The 6749-nt window shown below is 44.2% G+C and overlaps 1 long non-coding RNA gene across 1 annotated transcript; it reads right to left on the bottom strand.

The window, feature by feature from the left end:
* Nucleotides 1–1867: 1867 nt before the first annotated feature.
* On the bottom strand, nucleotides 1868–6514 carry LOC144508029 (uncharacterized). Its single transcript, XR_013500196.1, has 3 exons — nucleotides 6150–6514; nucleotides 3912–3971; nucleotides 1868–2478 (listed from the first exon to the last, which is right to left on the bottom strand). It is a non-coding gene; the product is annotated as an uncharacterized LOC144508029 (long non-coding RNA).
* Between the last annotated feature and the right edge of the window lie 235 nt (nucleotides 6515–6749).

Raw genomic sequence — 6749 nt, forward strand, 5'->3', positions numbered from 1 at the left:
TGTATTGATGTGTGACATTACATTACGGCACAGTGGTTAGCACTGCTGCCTCACAGCGTCAGGGATCCAGGTTCAAATCCCAGCTTGGGTCGCTGTCTGTGCGGAGTTTGCACGTTCTCCCCGTGTATGCGTGGGTTTCCTCTGGGTGCTCCGGTTTCCTCCCACAGTCTGAAAGATGTGCTGGTTAGGTGCATTGGCCATGCTAAATTCTCCCTTAGTGTGCCTGAACAGGCGCCGGAGTGTGGCGACTTGGGGATTTTCACAGTAACTTCTTTGCAGCATTAATGTAAGCCTACTTGTGACACCAATAAATAAACTTTAAACATTAAGTGAATTGTGAATGCGTAATATAAGATCACTCTGTTTCTTTCTCCACAGATGCTGCTAGATCTGCTAAGATTTTCCAGCATTTTCTGTTATTTCAGATTTCCAGTTTCTGCTGTTTTTTGCTTTTATTTCCCTTACTTTTTACCCTGTTTCCTCATATTATTTGAGCAGTATGTGGTCTTGATATATTTCATTGCAAAATGCAGTACTTCTTACCTGTCTACGTTGCAAATCCATTTGTCAATCACTGTATTAAATTCTGTGGAATTTTATTACAAACTTCCTAGTTGTACACTCCACAACTTAATGCCATCTGCAGATTTTGAAATTATACTTACAATTCTGAGTTCAAATCATTATAGTGAATAATGACGATCCCTATGGAACACCATGCCCCGACAATATGTTCAGTTTTTCAGTTAGCTTCAGTCCATTTTGATGACTAACCATACCCTGATCTTATAGAATCCCTACAGTGCAGAAGGAGGCCATTCGGTCCATTGACAACCACCCCACCCAGGCCCTATCCATGTAACCCATGTATATTCACCCTTTTAGTCCCTCTGACACTAAGGGGCAATTTAGCATGGCCTATCAACCTAACCCGCACATCTTTAGTCTGTGTGAGTAAACCGGAGCACCTGGAGGAAACCCACGCAGACACGGGGAGAACATACAAACTCCAGTCAGTGATTCTAGGCCAGAATCTAAACGGGTCCCTGATGCTGTGAGGCAGCAGTGTTAACCATCGTGCCATCCTGCCTTTTTGAGGTTCTTTGGAAATCCAAACTTATTGCCCTTTTTTTTTCAATATTTTCGTCCTGTAAGGTTGGTTGAGTAGGAATAGCCCTTTTGAAAGCTACTCTTATTATATTGCTGGTTTCAGAGCAGGTTGTTGGATTTTGATTCACCTGAAGCCTCCTCTATGAGATGGAAGCTCTTAATAAAACCATTTATTTTTCAGCTTTGTAGATTCAAAGCATCAACCAGACAGGGAAAGCCCTGAGGGGAGAGAGAGCTGTATGAATTGTAATAAAGTTAACCCAGCATGAAGAAGATATGCGCTCAACTGAGTTCTCACTTCTGTTCTTTTATGTCTGTAATAACGACTTGGCTATCTCTTGCCTAGTTTCTTTTGGGCGCCATGGTGGCACAGTGGTTAGCAGTGCTGTCTCTCAGCGCCAGGGACTCAGGTTCAATTCCCAGGATTTTCACAGTAACTTCATTGCAGTGTTAATGTAAGCCTACTTGTGACACTAATAAATAAACTAAAACCTTAACCTTTTCAGTGTGTTTGGAAAGGGCGTTCCACCAAGACGTTAAATAGGTTATTCAGAGATTACGATCAAGTGGTGATGAGGAAATGGCCAATTATCTGTCGAGGTCAGAGTGGCGAGTGACTTGGAGGGCAACATGGATGCGATGATTTGGAAAAAGCTATGGGAAGATTGTATTTTTGATGAATGCACACATTACTAGAAATAGACGATTATATTGGAAACAGAAAAGTGACAATTTATATTCATTCCAGATTTTACAATTTTTATTAGAAGTTTTGTTTAGACAGAAAATATGCGGACAGTTTGGTGAAATATTGCATGCAAGGGGGATTTGTTTTTTCCCTGCTGAATCCCCTCTGCCAATTTCAGCTAACCGCTAATGCAGACAACTTGGGGGGGGTACTTGTTTTTTTTGACCCCCCCGACCTCCCTTCTGAGCTGACCAAACAACTTTATCCAAAGAAAACAAATAAAAAGAATATTAAAATACTTGTTTCATTTGTATAGGCATTAATTTCTTTGTTTTTGCTCATTGAATTATAAGTTGCATTGTAGGTCGCACTGTATGTTGTATGGTAGGTCTCATTTGTATGTTACATAGTATGTAGGTTGTCTTGTAGATTTTATCATAGCGTTATCGTAGGTTGCATCGTAGCGTATTGTAGGTTGCATCGTAATCGTAAGTTCTTGCTGCTTCAGCCCTCTTCATGCCACCAAAGCCAAATAATCCGGCAATTTTTCATTGCCTTGAATTATTCAGCTTCAATGGCTTCACTTTCCAGATAGATACATTCATCACTGTTCTGCTCACTAATGCGTTAGTGCACTAGTGCCCCTGCTTTGGGCGCAGGAATTCTCCTCTCCTCTCCTCCTGCCAAGGAATCACATCAATATCAAGGAATGAGAAAATGCCACTCAGCTCATTAAACTTGCTCTTCCACAGACCATGGACAAACTAGTGCATCATGAGGACAGGTCCTACATCAAAACGTCCTGATGCTTAAAACCCAAGTAATGTATTCATCCCAAAATCTCAACCACTTAACCTTGGCCCACTCCCTTCCACATTTGTTCACTGCCTCTGTCAGCAAAGACACTGATATATCCTTCGGACTGTTTGATCATTTTAGTCTGCACCTATTCTCAAAATCACCGAATTTATACATAACCAGTTCCAATAGTTTCTGGTTTCATTCCTAACCGATACATACTATCCCTAATCTCATTTTTAACCAACCCTTATTATTTCTAATCTCATTCTTGACCAATCGTTGAAGAATCTACTTTTATTTGTAAACAGTCCCAATTTTCTAATCTCATTCCTCACTGGATATTTCTAACAACTGTCAGGAACGTGATAACCTTCAAAGACCACAGTAAGAAGTCTCTCAACACCAGGTTGAAGTCCAACAGGTTTATGTGGAATCATGAGCTTTCAGAGCACTGCTCCATTAGGTAATGAAGGGGCAGCGCTCTGAAAGCTCGTGATTCTAAATAAACCTGTAGGACTTTAATCTGGTGTTGAGAGACTTCTTACTGTGCCCACCCCAGTCTGATGCCGGCATTTCCACATCATGGCTTCAAAGACTAGAGAGAATTTACCACGAATCTAGTTTCAATTCCTCCCATCCGGGTCACACCGCTTTGCCGTACCATCCCATCCTGCCCCAGCTGCACAAACTGCAACATCTGGTAAAACTTTTGGTTTTCTCAGACTGTATTTAGTTTCCTGCCAGATATTAATAGAGATCCTTATCATTAAAAAACACAGCCTTGAAGAAAGCATGCAGAATAATTTGGGTTTTGAATTACAAACTAAAGTGGGGTAAGGGGAGATCTGTCAATGTGACAGAGGGAAAGTACATTCTGTGAGGATTGAGAAAGTTGTACAAATCCTGAGGACCTGGAACTCATTCCCAATAACTCCTCATGTTGATTTAATCACACAGACATCCCACTGTCTCTCACCCTTTATGATAAAGTATCTTCAAAGTTATCGGTTAAATAATAAATGCCAATGATTTTGCATGATTGTGTAAGAGCCTTCACAACTGTGCTGTTACTTTCAGCTATTTGTGTATGTACCTGCCCAGGTCACCCTGTTCCTGCACCCTCTTTAACATTGCCCTATTTCGTACATATTACCTCTGCACAACTCTCCTACCAAAATGAATCACTTCTGGAAATCGAGGACCTTTTCCAAATTACAAAGGTTAAAATTATATAGATAATAACTCCTCCAACCCTCAGAATAATCTATTACTCACACTGCAGACCCAGCTAGGTTGTAATGAAAGTACTCACCATAGAACTACAAAATTTAACTACTGCAAGCGAGAAATTCTGGGTCACCGACTGGCATCCCTGGGGAAAGAGAAGATACAAAAATGGATAAGATGAAGCTAGTCAGTGATAGGTAGAAAGACTTTCTTTCATATAGCACCTTTCACAAAATGACTTCACTCAGAGAGTGGTGAACCTTTGGAATTCTCGACTACAGAAGGGTGTGGAGGCAAAATCACTGAATATATTTAAGAAGGAAATAGATTTCTAGATACTCTGGACGTCAATGGGTATGGGGAGAGAGTGGGAGTACGGTTTTGAGATAGAGGATTAGCTATGAATATATCGTGTGGCACAGCAGATTCAAAGGGTTGAATGGCTGACTCTTGTTCCTATTTTCAATGTTACAATGGGGGGAATCTTTGGGCCCACTAACTCCAATCAGGAATCGCGATGGCCCGGAGCATTGGAAGTCACCAGGAAAGCGGGTTTTATGCTGGGCGCCAAACCCGCTGTGACCCTCCCAGGCCGCACTGCCGGCCCCGATTGTGTTCCCACCCGCGATGCATTTTCAAACCCACACATTTAAATGTAATTAGCAGGCTTGCACCCGGAGTCAAATGGCCCTTTTTATTCCCCCGCCTCCCCAGCGGGATCTGCAGTGGCAGGTTTTCGAACAGGTCCTCACAAGCAAGGACCTGGTGTGTTGGACCCCGAGGGTCGAGGAAGCGCCACCAACCCCTCAGCAATGAGAAGTATCCAAACACCCCACCCCTCACATCATGCAGGCTTGAGGTCTATCCGACTCAGCCACCCACTCAGCTCCCGCCTCCCACCCCACTCAGCCCCCCCTCGCCTCTCCTATCCCTACTCAGGCACCCCACCCTAAAAGACCCCTACCTATCCCCCCATTCGCCCTCAGATCCTCCACTCAGACTTCCTTTAGGCCACGTACTTTGGCAGTGCCAACAGTGCACAGCCCCTGGCACCCTGGTCTGACACGTTGAGCCCTGTGGGGGCTCAAGGAGGTAGGTCCAGTGGCCGTTTGCCCCTCGGCTGCTGTGAGGCTGCAGAGGAAGGGTTCCTTAGAGTTGATTTCTGAGGGCGTGCAACCAATATTTCTGGATGGGACCACCCAGGCTGCAATGTTATAGACTGCATGACCTAGACTACTGGGAGATTTATATTTCAGTGGTTTATTATTCTGCTGGAAGACTAATGAGACAATTACTTTGGGCTGTAGTTTGTTTGCAGACGAACTTCAAATCTTTCTGGGGTTTCTATCAAAGGGCGAAAGTCTGTGGAATTTGAGGTCAATCATTAATTTGTCAATAATGCCATTGCTACAGTGGCCTCATCTCTGCTCACACTCAGTAACATGGCACAACAACCCGGTGGACAACGAGACAAAAGCAAAATGTTACAGATATCTGAAATAAAACCAGGAAATGCTGGAAATAGTGAGCAGGTCAGCCAAAAGCAATTTCATTGTTTAGACTGTTTAGTAAACTTGGAAAGGCGAGATAAACGGAGAGATACTTAAAGGGACAGAAGGAGAAGAGAGAGGCAGAGAAATTCAGAGAAAGAGACAAAGATAGGGAGGCAGAGAGAGACAGACTGACAGAATGAGAAAGACGGAGAGACGGGAAACGGAGTGAGACAGACGTGTGGCAGGGAAGATAGAGTGAGAAGTGGGATTTTATGGCCTCGCTCGTCCCAAAACCGTAAAATCCCGCCTGAGGTCAACGGAACTTCCCCTTGTCCGCCCCACGCCCGCTCCGATTCCAGTGGCGGGCGGTGTGAGAAAAAAGACTGGGAGAGAGACCCTGATGTTCAAAGAGAATTATTGAGTTAAGAATATCTAGTGACATTGGACAAAGCTGGATCATTGACATTCTAACTGGATGATGGAACAGCCTTAAAACAACAAATATTCCAACTGGATTTCATTGTAATCTGAGAGAGAGAGACAAGTGGGAAAAATAGCGAGATATAACAGCAAGTCCAGATAAATTGTGCCCGTGCCTATTTACACAATTTCCCCAGGGCTTTTGTCAAAATTGGAATTGTGAAAATCAGCCTTTCCCCCCGCCCCGTGGAAACTACACGGGAAATAACTGAGAAACAGACCAGTGACTGAGAGATAGAGGCAGTAAAAAGTCTCACAACACCAGGTTAAACGCTGGCATCGCCACATCATGAGAGATAGAGGGACAGAGAAACTCCAGTAGTAAGGAGCCGGTTGGTCAGCGCTCTTACCTCAGAAAGAAGAAAGAAAGGCGAGAATGATCTCCCCCCCCCTTACAGGGGGAGACGCCCGCAGTGAAAAGGAACAAACAACCCAGAGAACAGCGTTTTATAGCCCACTCTCTGTCAATCACCCGGAGCTGAGAAACTCCCTGCTCCACGTACACGCCCTGAGTCGCTGAATGTGCTGAAATCTGTTAAAGTGGAACAACAAAGGCATGCATTTATATAGCGCCTTTATTGTAGCAAAATGTAGCATCTAGCAATGCTGGGTTCCAATGACTGGCCACCTAGCACTGAAAGCAACAACAGTTTATGCAGTGTCCTGAGCAGCTCTTACGTGCGGCCATTCTGCCCGCACTCCCGGGAGAACTCCCACACACCCAACATATCACACCTCGTCACATGGCCACTCGGCCCACAGCACCAATTCACCTCACAGGAGCGGAGATCTTTACAGAGAGAATTCCAGAGCTTATTAAAAAAGTATGTTGTGGGATGTGAGCATGGCTGGCAAGGGCATAATTTCTTGCCTCTACCTAATTGCCCTCAAGAAGCGGGTGCTAAGCCACTACCTGAAGGTCCAGCAGTCAGTGATAGAGCAATAAAACT

Source organism: Mustelus asterias, chromosome 19 (genome assembly GCF_964213995.1).
Source record: "Mustelus asterias chromosome 19, sMusAst1.hap1.1, whole genome shotgun sequence".
Classification (NCBI taxonomy): Eukaryota; Metazoa; Chordata; class Chondrichthyes; order Carcharhiniformes; family Triakidae; genus Mustelus; species Mustelus asterias.